Here is a 21,910-nt window from a genome sequence, read left to right on the forward strand (position 1 = left end):
CCCTTTGTCACTCAGCCCAATGCAGAGTGGCAGCGGGGCCCTTCATTAGGCCTCACCCCCTTGGCAATGCCTGATGCTCAGTGGGCAGTGCTAAGATGGCACCTGGGCATTGCCACTTTGCAAATTGGAGGCATAGGTTAGAACTGCCAAGGTGGCAATGACTGGAGGCAATCCCTGGCACCAGACTCTCTGAGAGCCTCAATTTCCTTCCTTCACTCCAGCAAGGTTGGGCCACCAGTTCCCCATAAGTGGGGAGCTGTGCTACACCCCACTAGAGTCAACCACTCCTGGCAAGGGTGGGGGGAGATGCTAGCAGGCCCAGAGATTTCAGTTCAGGCCTGCTAATGATATTTAGGTCGCATTGAAATTAAAATTTAAATAATGTATGCAGTCCAATGCTGGAAATTGGTGCAGTGCTGAAGTGCTGGAAATTCGGCTGCTGAGGCCAAGGCCTTGACATCCAATGGGGAGCCAGCAAAATGGCCGCTGCTTGAATCTCCCATCCCACTGCGCTGCTAAGGCAGTGCAGCAAGATGGGAGAATCGCCCGCTGTACCTTTTCAAAAAATAAAATTGTGTGTCTTGCAGGCTGACGCATCCTAAGACCCAGGACTACATGCTGAGGGACACTCTACAACTTGAGGCAGAAGCACAATGGAGAATGGTCATAGTCTAAAGTCTTCCAGCCATCATGCACTGAGAGGCCGCAAATTCTGTAGAATATACCTTATGAATATAAAGAGGATTGAATTTGTATTGAGGTTTCTCAGAGAGGAACATGCTGTGTGCAGGAAAGTTGAATTCTGTTGCACTTTCTGTAAGTTTACAATTTGAAGTATTTTTCCCTCCAGTTGTATGGAATGTACATTGTAAACAGCAAAAGAATTACAATCACAGAGGCACCTGGGCATGGAACATACTACATTTACTTATTGTCTTATTAGTAGTGTCACAAGTTGGCTTACATTAACACTGCAATGAAGTTACTGTGAAAATCCCCCTGTTGCCACACTCCGGCACCTATTCAGATACACTGAGGGAGAATTTAGCATGGCCAATGTGCCTAGCTAGCACATCTTTCGGACTGTGGGAGGGAACCAGAGCACCCGGAGGAAACCCACGCAGACAATTGCAGAACGTGCAGACTCTGCACAGATAGTGACCCAAGCCAGGAATTGAACCCGAGTCCCTGGCACTGTGAGGCAGCAGTGCTAAGCAATGTATGGAGACAAGTCAAATGTTACTGCACTTTCTGAAACATCCAATTTGAAATGTTCTGTAATATATTTTACAAACAATATGAATAAAGTATATTTTTGGGGGAAAAAAAACTAAGTTTCACTCGACAATGGTCATGTTAAATTATAATTCACTGTGCAGAAGTAGTTTAACAACATATGTCCACGCATACTTTCTATCAAATGGGGGATCACAGTGGGAGTGGAACCTGCATTGCCAACTATCCGGGTCGGACCATGATGGAACTGCCAACTCAAAGTTTGACTTGTCCGTCTTAATCCCTTTCCCCTCTTTGGAGGACAGGTCATTTGGGGTCTTTTTGGAAGAATTGTTCGCAGTTCTTTAGATGTGCAAATATGTGGCAGGTAACCGAACTAACCAATCCAATAAGTACAGGAACCATTGACCTCGGTGACAGCCAGTCGAACCACCTACGTAATAAAACGACTTGGACTTCGCTCGACCGAATTTTAACCGACCAGCTCAATGATTGAGTGCTTGTTACTGTGTTTGCTGTGAATAATTGACACAAGCCTTGAAAGCGATATGGCGAAGGTTGGCACATTGACACGCTTCAGTATTTGCTGACTCAATGTGGAAAGCCCTCCTTGCACATTACAACTTTTGTGTGTTTTTTTTAATTTCAGAGCAGGTCATTTCTAGGAAGACGTGACAATATTTCCACCAATGTAAAAGCCAAAATACCAGGGAAGCTGGAAATCGAAAATTAAAAGAAAAACAAGAAGATGCTGGAAAACCTGCAGTGTTGGCAGGTTCAGAGCTCCCCAAAGAAGCCATACAGCCTGGGAATGTTAATAATCCCTGTAGCTCTCTCCACAGACACTGCCAGACCTGCTGAGGCCCCAGCTCACCAACACTTTACATTTTTAACCCCACCAATATGCTTAGTCCTTTATACAAAAAGAGGTGGAGTAGGGAGATTTTGAAGGCAAAAAGAGGGAATAATTGCAGCATATCATGTGTGTTGTGTGTGTGGAGAGGTGGCTGCATTGACTTCTGTGTGTGTATGTGTATGTGTTAGTGATGCACTGTAATGTGAAAATGCTGGAAGGATGGAAACAGTCTCCCTGTTGCTGTTCAAGGCGTGGAGATGCCAGCGTTGGACTGGAGTAAACACAGTAAGAAGCTAAACCAGTTAAGCATGGTGTTGTCAGACTTCTTATGCTGTTCAAGGCAGCATTTCTCAGAGGTTCAGCATGACTCAGTGGTTAGCATAGCTGCCTCACAGCGCCAGGTTCAATTCTGGCCTTGGTCACTGTCTGCGTGAAGTTTGTACATTCTCCCCATGTCTGTGTGGATTTCCTCTGGCTGCTCAAGTTTCTCTGTCAGTCCAAAGATCTGAAAGTTAAGTTGGTTGGCCATGTTAAATTGACTCTAGTGTCAGGGAGACTAGCAGGGTAAATGTTTGGGGTTATGGGACTAGGACCTGGGTGGGACTGTGGTCAGTACAGATTTGACAGGCCGAATGGCCTCCTACTATACTGTAGGGATTCTTTGCATTTGGCTGCCTGTAATCGTCTCACTTTGCAAAGAAACACCGACAGAGCTTGAAGGGGTGGCGAAGTACAAAGGCGCTTCGATCATTTTTAATATACGTGTGTGTGGAACTGGCTTCAGCAGGGAAGAAGGAATGAGAAAGCAGTGAGGAATCAGAGTGAATCTGTTGTCACTCACTGGCAGGGCTGGGGAATGAGAAAGCAGTGAGGAATCAGAGTGAATCTGTTGTCACTCACTGGCAGGGCTGGGGGAATGAGAAAGCAGTGAGGAATCAGAGTGAATCTGTTGTCACTCACTGGCAGGGCTGGGGGAATGAGAAAGCAGTGAGGAGTCAGAGTGAATCTGTTGTCACTCACTGGCAGGGCTGGGGAATGAGAAAGCAGTGAGGAATCAGAGTGAATCTGTTGTCACTCACTGGCAGGGCTGGGGAATGAGAAAGCAGTGAGGAATCAGAGTGAATCTGTTGTCACTCACTGGCAGGGCTGGGGAATGAGAAAGCAGTGAGGAATCAGAGTGAATCTGTTGTCACTCACTGGCAGGGCTGGGGGAATGAGAAAGCAGTGAGGAGTCAGAGTGAATCTGTTGTCACTCACTGGCAGGGCTGGGGAATGAGAAAGCAGTGAGGAGTCAGAGTGAATCTGTTGTCACTCACTGGCAGGGCTGGGGGAATGAGAAAGCAGTGAGGAATCAGAGTGAATCTGTTGTCACTCACTGGCAGGGCTGGGGGAATGAGAAAGCAGTGAGGAGTTAGAGTGAATCTGTTGTCACTCACTGGCAGGGCTGGGGGAATGAGAAAGCAGTGAGGAATCAGAGTGAATCTGTTGTCACTCACTGGCAGGGCTGGGGAATGAGAAAGCAGTGAGGAATCAGAGTGAATCTGTTGTCACTCACTGGCAGGGCTGGGGAATGAGAAAGCAGTGAGGAGTCAGAGTGAATCTGTTGTCACTCACTGGCAGGGCTGGGGGAATGAGAAAGCAGTGAGGAGTGAGAGTGAATCTGTTGTCACTCACTGGCAGGGCTGGGGAATGAGAAAGCAGTGAGGAATCAGAGTGAATCTGTTGTCACTCACTGGCAGGGCTGGGGAATGAGAAAGCAGTGAGGAATCAGAGTGAATCTGTTGTCACTCACTGGCAGGGCTGGGGGAATGAGAAAGCAGTGAGGAATCAGAGTGAATCTGTTGTCACTCACTGGCAGGGCTGGGGAATGAGAAAGCAGTGAGGAGTTAGAGTGAATCTGTTGTCACTCACTGGCAGGGCTGGGGAATGAGAAAGCAGTGAGGAGTTAGAGTGAATCTGTTGTCACTCACTGGCAGGGCTGGGGAATGAGAAAGCAGTGAGGAATCAGAGTGAATCTGTTGTCACTCACTGGCAGGGCTGGGGGAATGAGAAAGCAGTGAGGAATCAGAGTGAATCTGTTGTCACTCACTGGCAGGGCTGGGGAATGAGAAAGCAGTGAGGAGTCAGAGTGAATCTGTTGTCACTCACTGGCAGGGCTGGGGGAATGAGAAAGCAGTGAGGAATCAGAGTGAATCTGTTGTCACTCACTGGCAGGGCTGGGGGAATGAGAAAGCAGTGAGGAATCAGAGTGAATCTGTTGTCACTCACTGGCAGGGCTGGGGGAATGAGAAAGCAGTGAGGAATCAGAGTGAATCTGTTGTCACTCACTGGCAGGGCTGGGGAATGAGAAAGCAGTGAGGAGTCAGAGTGAATCTGTTGTCACTCACTGGCAGGGCTGGGGAATGAGAAAGCAGTGAGGAGTCAGAGTGAATCTGTTGTCACTCACTGGCAGGGCTGGGGGAATGAGAAAGCAGTGAGGAATCAGAGTGAATCTGTTGTCACTCACTGGCAGGGCTGGGGGAATGAGAAAGCAGTGAGGAGTTAGAGTGAATCTGTTGTCACTCACTGGCAGGGCTGGGGGAATGAGAAAGCAGTGAGGAGTCAGAGTGAATCTGTTGTCACTCACTGGCAGGGCTGGGGAATGAGAAAGCAGTGAGGAATCAGAGTGAATCTGTTGTCACTCACTGGCAGGGCTGGGGGAATGAGAAAGCAGTGAGGAGTTAGAGTGAATCTGTTGTCACTCACTGGCAGGGCTGGGGGAATGAGAAAGCAGTGAGGAGTTAGAGTGAATCTGTTGTCACTCACTGGCAGGGCTGGGGAATGAGAAAGCAGTGAGGAATCAGAGTGAATCTGTTGTCACTCACTGGCAGGGCTGGGGAATGAGAAAGCAGTGAGGAGTTAGAGTGAATCTGTTGTCACTCACTGGCAGGGCTGGGGAATGAGAAAGCAGTGAGGAGTTAGAGTGAATCTGTTGTCACTCACTGGCAGGGCTGGGGAATGAGAAAGCAGTGAGGAGTTAGAGTGAATCTGTTGTCACTCACTGGCAGGGCTGGGGAATGAGAAAGCAGTGAGGAATCAGAGTGAATCTGTTGTCACTCACTGGCAGGGCTGGGGAATGAGAAAGCAGTGAGGAATCAGAGTGAATCTGTTGTCACTCACTGGCAGGGCTGGGGAATGAGAAAGCAGTGAGGAATCAGAGTGAATCTGTTGTCACTCACTGGCAGGGCTGGGGGAATGAGAAAGCAGTGAGGAATCAGAGTGAATCTGTTGTCACTCACTGGCAGGGCTGGGGCGTCATTGGTTCAGGCTCTCTTCCGCCCCAAACTCGCAGTTTGACACTTCATTGAATTTGTGCAGCAGCCGGGAGGTAATCATTAAAAGGCGCTGCTTACAATAAGTGCTGTCTCACACCTCCTCACACTCCCTCCCTTCCAGTCTCTGAGCTGTGAATGCTGATTCACCTCGGAAGGCTCAATCGGCTAAGGTAAGCGCCGCCTGCTTTATGCTGCCAGGGAGATTTTTCCCTGCTTCTTGTGCGGGACTGCGGGAGGAGCCAGCAGCCGCTGAATAACAAGCTAGTTACTGGTGCTGATGTTTGCTTTTTTAGGGGGGGTGTTGTGGGGTGGCGGAAAGTGCAATCCTAGCTGCTGGGGCTGGGGGAATAGACTCACTGCTCTCCATCCAGCTGGATCTCTGGCTGCTGGTGATGTCTTTGCACCAGTCAGTCCATGGGGAATGGGGCAGAGTGTGTGTGTGTGTGTGTGTGCTCTCAATAATCCCCCCAACACACACACACACACACATAACGCTTACAACCCAGCTTGTTTTGTTCAAAGGATCCGGTTAAACTGCTTGATGAATCTGAATTGCTCGCTGACGATTAAAGGTTTGATTATATACCAGCACCCCCCCCCCCCCTCCCCCGGGTTAAACAGGGCGAATTGGCGTTATCCTGATCGAGTCTGGACAGCAGTTGCCGTTAGTAGCACATCTTTCAGGGAGACACGGATGTATGCAGAGGATTGTTTATCTGAAGGCAAATGTATCTGTCTATCTGTCGTGCTGAATATACGGGAATACTCGCCAGAATACAGTCACATTACAGTTCCAGAGGTGTGTGTGATTTAGAGAAGTGTCAAGCCCTTGTTTACAACATAGCATGATGGCAGAGCCACCATGGAGATATTATTATCGTGAAACTGCCTCTTCCTTCTCCTTTCAAGAAGCGTTTGTGCCTTTTGATATGGCTGTCGTCCTGTGTCATAAACTCCACTTCCAGATTATTATATCATGAACATTGAACCCGAGTCCTTTGCAGTTCCGTCCCATCCCCAATTCCAATCTCTAGCGCACCAGACCCACTCCTTCACCCCATTCTCATGTAATTATTGACCACCCACCTTCCCTTATGGGTCCCCAATGCTGGTTATAAATGGTATCTTTTCCTCAGGTGCGATACCCCCCCCCCTTTCAAAATCTCCCCCTCATGAAGTATCCACACTCCCTTGTACTTGCCAACAACCATACATCCTTTTCCCGCCAAAGATCTCAGCCTGAATTTTGCCAGCATTCTGGAGATGGGCTGGGAGGCAGCAAGTTCCCTTTAAGGGCATCAGAAAGGAAACCCACTGCCTTCTTTCTGCCATGGGATATTCTTGGCAGTGGAATTGGAAGCAGATAGCTAATAAAACCAATAAGGTGGTCAATTAAAGATCACTTGCCCCCAACCAGGATTTTAATGGTGTTAGGATGTGCCCCCACTGCATGGGGAGACTGCCTGGTAAACGTGCTTCCTAGTGGGTTCCAGGGGAGGGAACATACCTTAATGTACTGTGCTCGTTGGAGTTTAGAAGGATGAGGGGGGATCTTATTGAAACTTATAGGATACTGCGAGGCCTGGAAAGAGTAGATGTGGAGAGGATGTTTCAACTAGTAGGAAAAACTAGAACCAGAGGGCACAACCTCAGAATAAAGGGACGATCCTTTAAAACAGAGATTAGAAGGAATTCCTTCAGCCAGAGAGTGGTGAATTTGTGGAACTCTTTGCCATAGAAGGCTGTGGAGGCCAAGTCATTGAGTGTCTTTAAGACAGAGATAGATAGATAGATTCTTGATTAATAAGAGTGTCAGGGGTTATGGGGAAAAGAAAGGAGAATGGGGATGAGAAAAATATCAGCCATCATTGAATGGTGGAACAAACTCAATGGGCTGAGTGGTCTAATTCTGCTCCTTTATCTTAAAACAAGCTACATGACCCACTAAGAGGATGCTTGGCCACCCTGGCCATTGCCATGGTTCCAATACTGCCACAGGAGGGTCCACCCCTTTGATTGTTGCAGCCTGGCTGTCTGTCCCCAACAGAGCAAATCAGCCATCTTATCTTGCCTTTGTGGATGCCTCAACATGGAAATGCTCTCCCCTCTTTCTTACATCCTACATCATTCAACAAAAACACATTGCATTGAAAAACAGTAAGAAAGATCCATCTGCAACTCGCTCAGGCAGTTAAAGATTGCATTACATAGTCCAATGATGTGTAGGTTAGAAGGATTAGCCATAGTAAATGTGCAGGGTTATGGGGATAGGGTGGAGGGGATGGCCTGGATTGGATGCTCCTTTGAAGAATTGGTGCAGACTCGATGGACCAAATGGCCTCTTCCTGCACTGTACGGATTTGATGGAGCGACTCAAGGGGACAGAGGGAAGAGAGGAAGGGAGAGTATCAGAGAGGAGGGAGAGGTATAGGAAGGGAAGAAAATAGAAAGGAGATGATGGGATTGAAGAGCATGGAAGGACTGGAGGATTCAGTAGAAAGGTAGGAGAGGGGGTAAAGGAGGAAAATGATAATGAGCAACCAGGAAGCAGTAGGTGGTAGGTGGTGGAGGGGGGAGAATGAGGGTTGGGTAACTGATAGAGTGAGCATGGATGGGGTTTTTGAAACTGACAGACAGCGAGCACTGGACGATCAGTGCTGGCTCCTCTGCTATTTACAATCTATTCAATGCTTCAAATGAAGTGAAGGATGTATCCAAATTTGCTGCTAATACCATGCTGATTGGGAAGGTAGCTAGACACAGAAAGGCTGCATCAAGATAGAGATAAGCTAAGTAAGGGGGCAGCAAAATGACAGATTGTTTAAAGATTTTTTAGTTTATTTATTAGTGTCACAAATAGGTTTACATTAACACTGCAACAAAGTTACTGTGAAAAGCATGTAGCTGCCACACACCGACGCCTGTTCGGGTACACTGAGGAAGAATTTAGATGACCAATGCACCTAACCAACACATCTTTCACACTATGGGAGGAAACTGGAGCACCCGGAAGAAACCCACGCAGACACGGGGAGAATATGCAGACTCTGCACATTCAGTGACCGAAACCAAGAATTGAAGCTGGGTTCCTGGAGCTGTGAGACAGCAGTGCTAACCATTGTACCACCGTGCCATTCCTAATTGAGTATAATGTAGGGAAGTTCAGAGCTCTTCATTTTGGTCGTAAGATTGAAAAAGCAGAACTCTTTGAAAGGCTGTTAAAGTTGTAAGGGTTGATGTTCAAAGAGATTTGGGAGTGCTGATTAAGGGAGTGTGGAAAGTTAGCAAGTAACAAGGAAGGCAAATGACATATTGGCCTCCTTTGCAAAAGGATTGGAGGATGAAAAGAAACAAGTCTTGCTACAGTCATTCAGGGTTTTGGTGAGACTTTGGGTGGAATTCTGGATGGGGAGTTGAGGCGTGGAGGGCGGGGGTTGGGGTGGTTTGGCAGGAGTGCAGGAATCCGTTTCATGCTGGCCCGAATTTCCCACGGTATCTTCCACTGCTGCCCACCATGGTGGATCGGGAAACCCGCTGGTGGCTGGTGTGAAGCTGATTTGGATCTCACTAATGGGATGCAGATGACCACCCGACCAGAACCTTCCATCCAAGCCTAATTTTGTGTACTGCCAGTGAAAGAATAGGCCGTTGGGTCAATGTTGTGTGCAGATGTCAGGACTCACTTGAACAATGTTTGGGCCTGCCTCCAGAGATCAGAGATCATTGGCAACCTCAGACCTTGGGACAGTACAGCAGTGATACAGAGGATTCATCTACAGACTCCATGTCACCAAGGAGATTCCATCCCCAGTCCCAGAATGCTTCCGGAGATCTGTTTTGATTTCCAGGAGCTCCGTCTTCTTTCTTCCATAGTGGGTCAGTGATGTTGGGCACCGTTCCAATATGGTGCCCAGATACAATGATGGGCTATGCGCCATCAGGCCTGCCCCACCATGAAATATGTGTAAAACATCTGCTTGCATAATGAACGTGTTCAGGGGTGGGGAGATATTGGGTGATTTCCTGCCAGCCTCCACAATAGGAAACATTCTCCATCTCGCCCCCCCCCCCATGGGACTTAGTCCCCAGGTAGAAGAATTCGGCACACATCTGGAATATTGCGTGCAGTTTTGGTCTCCACATTTAAGGATGCGTATACTTGTGCTGGAAGCAATACAGCAAAGGCTCACTAAACTGGTGCCTGGGGTAAGGAGGTTGTGCTATGATGAGAGGCTGAAGACATTGGACTTAAATTCTCTGGGATTTAGTAAAATGAGAAGTGATCTGATTGTATTCTAATTAAATTCTGTAAGGGCTTGTGAAAGTAGATGCTGAGAGAATGTTTCTGGTCGTGGAATCTAAAACACAAGAGCACAGTCTCAGGTTAAAGACTGTTTGTTTAGAGCTGGGATGAGGAGGAATTATTTTACCCAAAGGGTTGTGGATTCTCCAAAGTTGAATATATTTCAGGCTGGGATAGACTTTTGGTTCCTTCAGTAATTACGGGACATGGGAAGCGGCTGAGAAAATGGAGTTGAAGCCCAACATTAGCCATGTTCATATCAAATGGTTTAGTAGGCTTGATTGGCCCTATGTTCTATTCCCGCTTCTATTTCTTGTGTTCCTGTGTATCGACAGCAGTCCCAAGCATTTCCTAATAATTGGCTGCAACCCATGGTATCCTGCCTGGAGTCTTGCAGTCTGACAACAATCTGTGATTTGTGAAAATTCTGACCCTTGACTGAGCTGTTCCTTCAGAATCCATACTCATGCTTCCTGTAACTCCATATTCGAGTCTATCCAGTCAATAAGTCTTCTTCGAACATTGAGAAAGATCTAATCACAACCTCAATCCTGATGACATTTAGCAACTCCAAAAATTGTGCTTTTGTTTGAACTCAGCATATAAATTAACACCCTGATTCATTCATGAGCTGACATACTTGCATTAATAATCTCTCAATTCTTCGCCTCACGGACACATGTTTTATTTCCCTATCACTGCGTGCAAGGAATTTAGCAGGTGATGTGGACTGTATTGCAAAAAGAGTTTAAGATACCCAGACACAGTCAACCTCCCCATGGTGAACGACAGAGAAATGAGTCTTCCAACAAAATAAATGAAATATGAGGCTGGTTTCAAGCTAAAAGTTGTAACATTTTTGTACAGAACAAAGGCAGAAGTAAAGAATCAATATATGTTATGTAACATCTTAAGAGTTAGAGTTTTGCTTTATTTTCAGAAATCTGAAATGTCTTCTCTTCCTGCTTCTGCACCATTACCTCTGGTGTTGATCACGGATCACTCCTTGGTCTCCTCCAACCTCTCATCTACATGTTGCCTTTCTGCAACATCATCAGGTGGCACAGCGTTAGTTTGGTGTGTACTCTGACAAGAACCTTCTATCTCACCACCACCTTTCTTGACTAAATTATCAGGTTGTTCATCTGACATCAGTACCAGATGATCTGTCATTTTCCCCAATTAATTATTGGGAAACTGAAGTCATTATTCTCCAACAGGTGCCAAATATCATTTCCTACCCACCAACCCTGTCCAACCCCAATATCCTAACTATCAACTACAACCCTCCCTTGGCAACAGTCAGTTAATTAACAGTCTATTTGCAATCCTGATGTCACATTTGATCACAAGTTGAGATCTGACTTCACCTTTGCGCAATCTTAAAGAAGGAAAGTGGGGTCAAGAGGCAGAGAATTGTACAGAGAGAATTCCAAAGCTTGAGACACAGGCAACTGAAGGCATGGCCCCAGTAGTGAAGCAATTCTAATTGGGAATCATAGAATCCCTACAATGGAAAAGGAGACCATTTGGCCCATCAAGTCTGCATTGACTCTCTGAAAGAGCATTTTACTTAGTCCCACCATCTCCCATCCTTGTAACCCCACTAATTCCCCCAAACCTACACATCTTAGGACACTAAGAGGCAATTTAGCATGGCCAATCCACCTAACCTCCTCCATGATCATCCTCAACACCGATGCTTCACAAGATCGTGTCCTCTGTCCCTTATTATACTCCTTATATACCTAGGACTGTGTGGCCAAATTCCCCTCCAACTCAATTTGCTGATGACACTACCGTAGTGGGTTGGATCTCAAACAATGATGAGATGGGGTGTGTGGGGTCCTTGATTATGCTGATTGCTTTTCCGAGGCAGCAGGAAGTGTACACAGAGTTGCTGAATGGGAGGCTTGTTTGCGTGATGGATTGGGCCTCGTTTGCAACCCTTTATAGTTTCTTGCAGTCTTGGTCAGAACAGTAGACATACCGAGCTGTGATACAACAGAAAGAATGCTTTCTATGGTGCATCTATAAATGTTTGTGATAGATGTATCAGACATGCCAAATTTCCTTAGCCTCCTGAGAAAGTAGAGGTTTGTTTAACTATAGCATCAGCGTGGAGAGGTCAGAACAGGGTTGTTGATGATCTGGACACCCAACAATTTAAAGTTTTCAACCATTTCCACTTCATTCCCACTGATGTAGACAGGAGCATGTCCTCTATTACCTTTCCTGAAGTTGATGACAATCTCCTTCATTGAGATTATTGTCATTGCACCAATTCAACAGATTCTCTATCTCTTTCCTGTACTCTGTCTCATCATTGCTTGAGACCCACTGCAATGGTGTCATCAGCAAATTGAGTTGGAAGGGACTGTCACAGAGTTCTCATGCGATAAGGCACCAGTTGTTAGGGTCCTGTTTATCTTGTTTGATCCCAAGTCAGATGTAGTTTATGAAATTAAATTTTGAAATTATCTCTCATTAAGACCTCAATCTGTTTCATTCACACTGCATTGTAGTTACTGTACCAATTCTCACAGCACCACAATGAATCCAAAACATTGCGAAAGTTTAACATGTTTTGGACATGAAGGGGACTAAATTGGATAGCCTCCAAAATGGATCAGGGGCACATTGAGCCCTCATGTGTTGAGCGCAATGAAGGCAGCACATCAATGTTGTGTTGCCCATTCATCGGTATCCAGCCAGTACTAGCTGCTTTGCTCATTAGTACTTGGCTTGAGGTGCAAAGGAAGAGAAATGTCCCAGATCTGCAGAGATGAAGGAGCTTCTCTGGTCACAGGATCAAAAAGCACTGGAAACAGGTAGTTGTGGCTAAAAATATCCAGAATTAATCCTCAAGAACTTGGATGCAATGCTGCAAGGAGCTCATGATCTCACAGGAGTGGTCAAGATCAGTGAATATTTCCTCAAGTAGATGTTCCTACCAGTGCACAAATAGCCTCGGCCACTGCTCCAATACACCTTCATTACTTGCTTACCGGCAATCACTATCAATCAGGCCTCATATTAGAAACATAGAAAGTAGGAGAAGGAGTAGGCCTTTTGGCCCATCAAGCCTGCTGTACCATTCAGTGTGATCTTGGCTAATCTATTTTAACACCATACTCCTGCTGTCTCCCCATATCTCTTGATGCCTTTAGTGTCTAGAGATCTATTTCTTTAATACATTCAGTGACTTGGCCTCCACAGCTATACATGGTAAAGAATTTCATAGCTTCTCATGTTAGTTCTAAATAGCCTACCCCACACTACCATTTGTTCTATATCCCCAGCCAGGAGAAACACCATTCCTGCATCCAGTCTGTCAAAACTCTATATGTTTGAGGAGGAACTTCTTCACTCAAAGGGTGGTGAATCTCTGGAATTCTCTGCCCGTTGAAGTGGTGGAGGCTGCCTCACTAAATATTTTTAAGACGCGGGTTGATGGGTTTTTGATGAGAGAGGGGATTAAGGGTTATGGGGAGAGGGTGGGAATGTGGAACTGAGCCACGACAGATCAGCCATGATCTTATTGAATGGCGGGGCAGGCTCGAAGGGCTAGTTGGCCTACTCCTGCTTCTATTTCTTATGTTCTTATGTTTTAATGGGGTCCCTTATCACTCCTCTAAACTCTAGTGATACAGGCTTTGTTGACCCAATCTCTCCTCATACAGTGATCCTGCCATCTCAGGAATCAGTCTGGTGACCCTTTGCTGCACTCCCTCAATAACAAGTATATTTTTTCTTAGGCAAACAGGCTAAAACTGCACACAGTATTCCTGGTGTGGACTCACCAATGTCCCGTACATCTGCATTAAGACATCCTTGCTCCTGTACTCAAGTCCTCTTGCAACAAAAGTCAACATACCATTTGCCTTCCTAACTGCTTGTTGCACCTACATGCTTGTTTTTAGTAACTGGTGTACTAGAATACACAGGTTCCTTTGTGCGTCAACATTTTCCAATCTATCAGCATTTATATAATAATCTGCCATTCTGTTTTTTTCCAATTGAAATTATCCACATTATACTGCACCTGCCATGCATCTGCCCACTCAATTAACTTATCTAAATTACACTGAAGCTTCAAACATGCTCCTCACCACCCACATTCCCATTTAGTTTTGTGTCGTCAGTAAATGTGGAAAACTTACATTTGGTTCCATCGTCCCAATCATTGTGAATAGCTGGGTCTCAAGCGCTGCTTCCTATGGGAATCTACTAGTCACCATCTGCTACTTTGAAAAGACCCATTTATTCCTACTCTCTGTTCCCTGTCTGCTAACTAATTCTCAATCCTTGCCAGTATATTAGCCCCAATCCCATGTGTTTTAATTTTGCATATTAATCTCTTATGTGGGATTTTATCAAAAGCTTTCCGAAAACCCAAATGCATTACATTCAGTGGTTCCCCCTTATCTATTCCAGTCATCACATCCTCAAAAGCCTCCGGTAGGTTTATCAAACATGATTTTCCTTTATAGAGTTTACAGCATGAAAACAGGCCCTTCGGCCCAACTTGTCCATGCCACTCTTTTTTAACCCCTAAGCTAGTCCCATTTGCCTGCGTTTGGCCCATAAGCCTCTCTACCCATCGTACCCATATAACTGTCAAAATGCTTTTTAAAAAACAAGACTGTAACTGCCTCGACTACTACCTTTGGCAACTTACCAGCCTCTGTGTGAAAAAAATTGCCCCCTGGACCCTTTTGTGTCTCTCCCCTCTCAGCTTAATCCTGTGCCCTCTAGTTTCCCATCCACTCCCTTACCACTACAGTTTGGAGGCTTATATGCAGCTCCCACTAATGTTTTTGTCCCCTCGTTGCTCCAGCCAGACTGATTCTACATTATTTGAGGGGGTGCAATCTTACCATTTCGCCTCACTGGCCGATGGGCAATGCGAGCTGGTAAGATTGCAAGAGAGCTGAGAAATCAGCTTTGTGCCTGATTTCTCACCTCTCGCTATCTTACCAGCTCTATATATCTGGCGAGATCAGCCTCACACCCGAAAAGGACAGCAGAACAGCAAGTTCGACCATGCAGGGGTGACGGGGGCGGGGGGTGGGTGGGGGTGGGGTGGGGTGTGGGAGTACCTTCCTGTCCACACCTTACGGCAGAGGCAAGAAGTTGTCGGGTATCAGTCCCGACGCCAACCCACCAGATTTTCGGCAGCACCCACAGCCTCTGCCTGGGAGAAACCTATTTGTATAAAAGTCTTAGGGTCATAGAGGTTTAAGCATGGAAACAGGCTCTTTGGCTCAATTTGTCCATGCCGTCCTTTTATTAAAACCCCCAACCTAATCCCAATTGCCTGCATTTGGCCCATATCCCTCTTTACCCACCTTACCATGTAACTGTCTAAATGCTTTTTAAAAGACAAAATTGTACCCATCTCTACTACTACCTCTGGCAGCTCGTTCCGTAAGAACATAAGAAATAGGAGCAGGAGTAGGCCATCTAGCCCTTCGAGCCTGCCCCGCCATTCAATAAGATCATGGCTGATCTGAAGTGGATCAGTTCCACTTTCCCACCCTCTCCCCATAACCCTTAATCCCCTTGCCTATCAAAAACCTATCCACCCGTGTCTTAAATATATTTAGTGAGGCAGCCTCCACCACTTCAACGGGCAGAGAATTCCAGAGATTCACCACCCTTTGAGTGAAGAAGTTCCTCCTCAACTCCGTTCTAAACTGCCCCCCCCCCCTTATTTTAGAGTTCCAGACACTCATCACCCTCTGTGTGAAAATATTGCCCCTCTGGACCGTTTTGTATCTTTCCCCTCACTTTAAACCTATGTCCTCTAGTTTTAGACTCTTCTGTCTTTGGGAAAAGATGTTGACAATTGAGCTGATCTATACCCCTCATTATTTGATAGGCCTCTATAAGATTACCCTTGAAGTAAGCAGTCATTCAGCACCAGCCATGCCTCCTCCCCCCCCCCCCCACAGCCCCCCATAGACTTTTGCAACTTAAAACAACCTTAGAGAGGACCAAGAACCTGTAAGATCATCACAGCAACAGCCAGAGATATCAGCCAGCAATGAACCTGAAATAGATGATCCCTTTAAATAGTGCTTGTGGGGTCATCCTTCCTGCTGCTGAACACTGATTTAGCCGTGCATGGTTAAGAGAGGATGTTGTCTGGAGCATTGAGCTCCAAAGTAGTCTGCTGACATCAAATTTTTTTTTCCAAAAATATACTTTATTCATAAAAATCTCAAATAAATGGTTGCAAATGCACATGGCTTTGAATTGCAAACAGTGCAGAATCAAAACATTTTTACACTTTTATACAAATTACAGACATTACATTTCAATACTTAAAACTATATACACGCCTCAATAAATTACTGTGTGCTGTTATTGCTCAGATTGGCACACAGTTACGCAGGTTGAGGGTATTCTGCAGTTCCTGGGCCCTCGGTCTGCCTCCGTTAAAAGGCCTTACAGTGTGGCCTTTCCCCATTGTGCCTTTGCAGTGGCTGCCCCAAGCTTCAGCGCGTCCCTCAGCACATAGTCCTGGACCTTGGAATGTGCCAGTCTGCAACACTCGGTCGAGGACAGTTCTTTCGGCTGGAAGATCAGCAAGTTTCGGGCAGACCAAAGTGCGTCCTTCACCGAGTTGATGACCCTCCAGCAGCAGTTGATATTTGTCTCGGTGTGCGTCCCCGGAAACAGCCCGTAGAGCACAGAGTCCTGTGTCACCGAGCTGCTCGGGACGAACCTCGACAAATACCACTGCATCTCACTCCGGACCTTCTTTGCAAAGGCACATTCCACAAGGAGGTGTGTGACCATCTCGTCAGCCCCGCAGCCGCTTCGAGGGCAGCGTGCGATGATGTTGAGATCTCGAGCGTGCACAAAGGATCTGACGGGAAGTGCCCTTCTCACTACCAGCCAAGCCAGATCTTGGTCCTTGTTTGTCAGTTCTGGTGATGAGGCGTTCTGCCAGATGACACTGACAGTCTGCTCAGGGAACCATCCGACAGGATCCGCCGTCTCCTTTTCTCTCAGGGCCCCAAGGATGTTACGTGCTGACCACTGCTTAACCGCCATGTGGTCAAAGGTGTGTTTGCGGATGAATTTCTCCACGAAGGACAGGTGCTGCGGTACGGTCCAACTACTCGGAGTGTTCCGCGGCAGTGTGGCCAGACCCATCCTTCACAACACTCGGGACAGGTAGAACCTCAAAAAGTAGTGGCACTTGCTGTTAGTGTACCGAGGATCAACACACAGCTTGATGCAGCCTCACACAAAGGTGGCCATCAGGATGAGGGCGGTGTTGGGAACGTTTTTCCCTCTGTTCTCTGGAGATTTGTGCATCGTCTCCCTCCAGATGCGATCCATCTTTGATCTCCAGATAAACTTGAAGATGGCCCGCGTCACTGCTGTAGTGCAGGATTTGGGGACAGACCACACCTGCGCCACGTACAACAGCATGGACAGCACCTCACACCAGATCACCAGGTTTTTCCCTGTCATGGAGAGGGAGCGTTGCTCCCACAAGCCCAGTTTCTGCCTGGCTTTGGCGATGCGCTCATCCCGGTTTTTGGCGCATGCCCCTGCCGCTCCAAACCATATCCCCAGCACCTTCAGGTAATCTGCCCTGACGGTGAAGGGGACAAAGGATTTGTCGGCCCAGTTCCCAAAGAACATGGCCTCACTCTTACCCTGGTTGACTTTGGCTCCTGAGGCCAGCTCGAACTGCTCACAGACCTGGAGGAGCCTGCGGACAGATGGGGGGTCCAAGCAGAAGGCAGCCACGTCACCCATGTACAGGGAGACTTTGACCTGCGTGCCTCCGCTGCCTGGGATTGTCACCCCTTTGATGCCTGGGTCGCTTCTGAGGGCCTGGGCAAAGGGTTCAATGCAACACACAAAAAGGACGGAGGAGAGAGAGCAGCCCTGTCTGACTCCAGACCTGATTTGAAAGCCATCTGTTTCCCACCCATTGACTGAAACTGTGCTACTGATATCTGTGTAGAGCAGCCGGATCCAATTGCAGATTCCCTCCCCAAAGCCCATTTTGGAGAGCACATCCATCATGTAGCTGTGTGATATTCTGTCAAACGCTTTCTCCTGGTCGAGGCTAATGAGGCACATATCCACCTGCCTGTCCTGCACGGAGGCGATCGTGTCCCCGAGTAGCGCGAAGCTGTCAGAGATCTTCCTGCCGGGTACAGCACAGGTTTGATCAGGATGGATCACTGACCCCAGAGCAGACTTGACCCAGTTGGCAATGACTTTGGCCAGAATTTTATAGTCTGCTGACATCAAATTAGCATGGAAGCTGATTGCTATTAGAATCATTTTGCTTTGCATACTTCCAGTGGATGGTCACTATACATGCACTAGAGCCTGCAATAATGTGGCACTGGGCACAAATCATTTCAAAAATGTGCCTTAATGCTACCCATATCCCTTAAAACATGGCTACTAACAACCTCGTCCTAAGTTTCTTCAAAATGGTCAGATGGATAGTGTAATGTGTGTGTGTGTGTGTGTGTGTGTGTGTGTGTGTGTGTGTGTGTGTGTGTGTGTGTGTGTGTGTGTGTGTGTGTGATTCAGCTCCTGTCTGACCTGAGTGCAGTTAACCTGGATGATTCCGCTGTTTAATATATTTTATATATTCAAAGCTAAAGTATAGAAAATCATCTGGGGTAGTGGTGCACGATGTGCAAAAACAGAGCAGCTGCCTGTCACACGCAGGGCCTGATGTTTAGTTCCATAGACCTCACCTGACGGAATGTCCAGTACTGTCAATTTGATTTTTATTTATTCATTCCTGGGACATGGGCTTCACTGGCTGGCCAGCATTTATTGTAAAAAGTCTGACAACACCAGGTTTAAGTCCAACCAATTTATTTGATAGTAAACTCACAAGCTTTCGGGATTTGTCCCTTCGTCAGGTGAATGGAGAGTTGTCAGACTTTTTACTGTGTTTACCCCAGTCCAACGCTGGCATATCCACATCAGCATTTATTGCCCATCCCTAGTTGCCTTTGTTTAGAGGGCAGTTGCGAGTCAACCACATTGGCTGTGGCTCTGAAGTCACATGTAGGCCAGACCAGGTAAGGACGGCAGATTTCCATCACTAAAGGACATTAGATGTTTTTTTTTTCTGACAATCGACAATGGTTTCATGGTTACTACCAGGTTCTTAATTCCAGAAATTTTTGTTGAATTCAAATTCTGCCATTTGCCGGATCACCAACAGATTCGCGTCTGAGTCCTCAGAACATTAGCTGAGTTTCTGGATTAATAGTCCAGCAATAATTCCACTAGGCCATCACCTCCCTGATGGCCTTGATTTATTATTGTCACATGCATTGGGATATAGTGAAAAGTATTGTTTCTTGTGCGCTGTACAGACAAAACATACCATTCATAGACTACATAGGGGAAAAAGAAAGGAGAGAGTGCAGAATAAAGCATTACAGTTACAGCTAGGGTATAGAGAAATATCAGCTTAATATGAAGTAGGTCCCTTCAAAAGTCTGAAGGCAGCAGGGAAGAAGCTGTTCTTGAGTCGGTTGATATGTGGTCGCAGACTTATGTATCTTTTTCTCGACGGAAGAAAGTGGAAGAGTGTATGTCTAGGGTAGGGTCCTTGATTATGCTGGCTGCTGGAAGTGTAGGTGGAATCAATGGATGGGAGGTTGGTTTGCACAATGCACTGAACTATGTTCACAACCTTTGATCCAATATTGCCCATTCTGCACTGCCATCGGAGATGAAATTTTACCCCTAGTTCTTTACGAATCTGGTTGAGGAACAGTTTAGTGGAAAAATGAAAAGTCACTGTCATATCATGGAGGGATGGATTTGTACTGTTCGAATATCTTAGTCAAATAGAACACTGACACAGAGTCTGTTCAAAGGTATGAAAATTCTCACTGTTGGTAGCCTGGATGACATTGCTGTACATGTACATAACACAAGCTGGTTGGAGTCTATTGTGGAACTGTATCCATGTGAAGGGGTTTGTTGCTAATTCGACCATAGGTGTTCCAAGTTCATGTTTTCTGAATATAACATCATTTGTAAAGTTTCCTTCCGATCGCTGCTGCAGCAATTTAGTTTTCTCCATCTGTTAAGGAACACTGAGATAAATCCCAGCATCATTCCCATCACTCTGTCTGAATATAGCTAACTGTACACAGACTGGCAATCAGACTCAACACTTCCTCAGTTTGCACAGCTCATGGCACAGCGCTTCCCAATCTTTTTCCCATTATGATCCCATTTCTAGGCTTGAAAATTGCCACGATCCTTGTGGGAGCTGAGAATCAGAAGTGAGGTTAAGTGGGTGGGGGCAGCATGCTGGAGAGACCTGTGAGAGCTGAGGAAGGTGGGGGGTGAGAGAGAAAACAGGGAGAGGAAGCTATGAGTGTGGGTGCAGGGGACAGGGTTTTAATCTTCTGTGTTTTTCAATAATCTATCTTTTTGGTGGGTCTTTTTAGGGCAGAAATCAAGCTTCAAGCATATGGGCCAAGGCTACCGTTTAAAGATATTAAGAACGTAAAGGAGACTCACAGCTGATAACACTCAGAGCACTGTGACTGTCATTGCAGCTGCAGAGCCTATGATTCCAAGATCTCATAGGGTAATGACTCCCTCGGTTTAAGGAGCCTCATCATAGGCGGCATGGTGGCACAATGGTTAGCACTGCTGCCTTACACCGCCAGTGACCCGGGTTCAGTTCTAGCCTTGGATTACTATCTGTGTGGAGTTTGCACATTCTCCCCCTGTCTGTGTGAGTTTCATCTGAGTGTTCCAGTTTCCTCCCGCACTCCAAAGATGTGCAGGTTAGGCAGATTGGCAATGCTAAATTGCCCCTTAATGTCCAAAGATGTAAAGGCTAGGGGAATTAGCAGGGTAAATATGTTGGGTTAGGGGACAGGGCCTGGTAAGATGCTCTGTCGGAGAATCAGTGCAGACTTGATGGGCTGAATGGCCTTCTCCTGCATTGTAAGGAGTTTATGAGTATTCTAGGTAATATATTAATCCATTGAGTTGCCAGGAGCTGTGCTGATATTACATTTTCATTGTCACGTATAAGATGGATACTCATCAATAATTTAGTGGAAACATAACTCAATGACAAAATCTGCAGGACAGGGGATATGGAGATGGAGTTGAAATGATAGGCTTGACGATGCTGTTGAACCTGCTTTGTGAAACAATGCATCAAATGCTCAAGGTAACTTCTGGTTTGAAAGAGGCGCCGTATTGGAGAAACTACAATGCATGTTATGTCCTTGCAACTGCTGCCAAATTTGTGTTATGCAATATGATGCTCATTTATAATAAATGGGATTTGCAAGCGTCTCTTGTCAAGCCCTGTTTTGGGTAACCATTCGGCAAAACATGCAGAAAGAGTGCTATCACAAGGACTCCCCTTACAGTGCGTCTGATCCAAGGGATCGCAAACACAGGGTTATAAGTATTTTTGCACTGTTCTTTTATTGCCCAAGCAATTTGTTTCTAACAGTTAACAAATTTAAACCTTCTGTAAAGAGATAATCATCAAAACAAAACTCACTTATTTCATTACTGTGCACCAAACATGATGCAAATTCCTCTTGCCATATGTCAACCTGGCAGGTACTTACTGCACAGAAATGGTTCAAATAGTGAGTTCTGTGAGGGAACATTGTAAGTTTGAAAGCATGAGAGGTGATTGTAATGCAGATGGGATTGGCACAAAGGTTTGCATGCATGCCTTACAACAAAGTTGCTAAACTTTGTGAGTCCCCATTCCACTGTCCAGCCTTACACACAGCATGTGGGTGGCTCTTTGGCGAATTATTGATGCACTGGCAGTGGTTTTTTTTATCCACTAATGTCAGCGGATGGGGGCAGTGCACCAACTAATTTTCTGAGAAATCACAGGGCCCGAGAAAGTAACAAGGACACACAGAACCATAAAACATTACAGCATGGAAGGAGATTGTTTTAAGTTATGTTTCTGTTATGGTCTCAAAAGCTACTTGTGGTAAGCCATTCTATGGCCTAAAAATGCACAGGGTGATTAACCAATCTCCTAATAAATTCCCTCATTCCTCAGCTCTTGATTCTAAATCCCTTTTGTTTTGGATTCACCAACCAGTGGAAAGGTATTTTATGATATATGATATAACTTATCATTGCTTTGAACACCGCTATTAGATTCCTTCCTAAGTCATCATT

At 46.1% G+C, this 21,910-nt stretch overlaps 1 protein-coding gene across 1 annotated transcript in view; it reads left to right on the forward strand.

Annotated features, from left to right (window-relative positions):
* The first annotated feature begins 5,445 nt into the window (after positions 1 to 5,445).
* The window catches only part of abat (4-aminobutyrate aminotransferase), a 149,694-nt gene continuing 133,229 nt past the window's right edge, over positions 5,446 to 21,910 (forward strand). The window contains exon 1 of the mRNA XM_080206645.1: positions 5,446 to 5,576. The gene's annotated coding sequence lies outside the window, so the exon portion shown is untranslated. The remainder of the gene's footprint in view (positions 5,577 to 21,910) is intronic.

Source organism: Carcharhinus amblyrhynchos, chromosome 18 (genome assembly GCF_965287045.1).
Source record: "Carcharhinus amblyrhynchos chromosome 18, sCarAmb.v2.hapA, whole genome shotgun sequence".
NCBI classification, from domain to species: Eukaryota; Metazoa; Chordata; class Chondrichthyes; order Carcharhiniformes; family Carcharhinidae; genus Carcharhinus; species Carcharhinus amblyrhynchos.